This window comes from Myotis daubentonii, chromosome 3 (assembly GCF_963259705.1).
Source record: "Myotis daubentonii chromosome 3, mMyoDau2.1, whole genome shotgun sequence".
Taxonomy (NCBI): Eukaryota; Metazoa; Chordata; class Mammalia; order Chiroptera; family Vespertilionidae; genus Myotis; species Myotis daubentonii.
In genome coordinates, this window is record NC_081842.1 from 68524302 (window position 1) to 68526390 (window position 2089).

Consider the following 2089-nt stretch of genomic DNA (forward strand, 5'->3'; position numbering starts at 1 on the left):
AATAAAGAGAGACTGTAATATTCAAAGATTTGTTATTTTGGCTTCTTTGTGTGGGATGTATGTGTTGCTATACTTTTATTTGTGGAGAGGAGGTAGATTATCTAGTCCAGAGTCGGTTTCTCAGTGATCAATATGTATAATATAAATGTCCTGCTTTTCCTGCCAACTTACACAATCATAGGAAATTTTCATGATTAGTAGCTAATACTTCCATAGCTCAGCTTCTCCACCTAGTGGCCTGAGTATAACTGAAGTTTGAAAATTGGAGAGCAATTCCTAGCCTATCCTTACATTATAAAGCAGATTAATTTCAGACAACTTACCCCTGTGGCTTGACTCTCTGGACCCCCCAAAACAAACAAACAAACAAACAAACAAACAAACAAACAAACAAACAAAAAACCTTTGCTTAGAGGTTTCTCCACAAGGGTATTTGATTCCAAGTTCCAACAACCAGCAGCTGCAATTGCCGCAGTGTTGTCTTCAGCTTCTCGATGTTTCCGTTGGCCAAAAACGCGCTAAGTCTTCTCCTAGTTCCTCTCCTAGCATTCAACAAACAAAGGCAAGGCGGATCCACCAGAAAAGGACACCCGATTTCCATGACAAGTATAGCAATGCTATTTTAGCTAGTGGAGCCACTGTCTGTGTTGCTACATGGACATATAGAAACTGGAAAGGAGGGGGAGAGACACAGAGAGAAGCAACGATGTGAGAGAGACATTGATTGGTTGCTTCCTGCATGCGCCCCAACCAGGGCCTGGGATCAAGCTGCACCCGACAGCAACACAAATTGGAATAGAATGGGACCTGTCCCCTGTTGGCAGAGTCAACCCAAAGGAATAGAGAGACTAGTAATCACCCCAGTTGGTGTGATAATGAATTGTTTCAAAACCAACTCAAAAGTGATGGCAAGTGAAAGCACTGTGTACCCATTAAAATATGGCATGATTGGAGAAATAAAGTACATTTGAAACCTTCAAAACACACACACACACACACACACACACACACACACACACAACAAAAACAAAAAACCTTTGCTCAATCCTGGAACTAATTGAACTACTTATGGGGCAGGGTATATGCTGTTTGCTCAAGCTGCCATACCCAGGGGTTGGGACAGACTAATTCTCACTGGTGAGGAGTTGACAGCAGTCCTACTCACTGGCTAAGCTTTCATGTCCATTTTATCTTTCCTCCATGATGCTGAGAAAGTCTGTTCCCTGCCACTGACCTCCAGGTAGTGCAGAAGGAAACTGAGGAAATCCCCCACAAAGACAGCAGCTATAGGGGCAAGAGTGATGCGTGATGAGTCTGGTATGGCACAACTAGCACCCCAGTTTCTCCAACACTGTTTTTGCTAAGCTCCCTCCCCATGCTGCTCCTGACTGTTATAGGTATGCCCTCTACATTTCTCCAGGACAAGCAATAAAGCATTTTGTGTTTCCTTTTATTTTATTTCAAGGAGTTCCATGAGGGCAGGCTGGTATCTGCTCTGTTCACCATTGAACCCACGATGTCCAGAATACAGTATGTGCTCAAAATTGATTTGTTGAAGGAATAGAAAAACGAGTGAGTGACCAAACTGGAACCAGCTATCAAATATCTAATCTAATAATAGACAAACATGGTAATTGACCGTACCTTTGCTATGCCTCCCATTGGCTAATCAGTGCAATATGCAAATTAACAGCCAACAAAGATGGTGGCTAATTTGCATACTACAGGCATATCCCACTGTGCCTCCCCAGCACTAGATCCTGGCCTGCTGTATGCAGGGAGGGGAGGTGGGGTGGGTCGGGCGGGCGGCAGCGTGATCTGAGCTGCCACCTGACCCAGCGCGGGATCCGGGGTCTTGGGCGGGGTGGGTGGGGTTGGCGGGGCAGGTGGCAGTGAGATCCCCAGCTGCCTCCCACCCCTGCGTGGGATTCGGGCCTGCCATCTGTGACCAGGGGTGACAGGGCAGACACTGCAGGATTGGGCGTGCCACCTGCCACCCAGGGAGCGGGCCTAAGCCAGCAGGTGGTTATCTCCCAAGGGGTCCCAGACTGTGAGAGGTTAACAGGTTGGGATGAGGGACCCTCCTCCC

At 46.8% G+C, this 2089-nt stretch overlaps 1 pseudogene; it reads left to right on the forward strand.

Moving 5' to 3' along the window:
• The first annotated feature begins 485 nt into the window (after positions 1-485).
• On the forward strand, positions 486-852 carry LOC132229275 (cytochrome c oxidase subunit 7B, mitochondrial-like; annotated as a pseudogene).
• Positions 853-2089: the final 1237 nt, after the last annotated feature.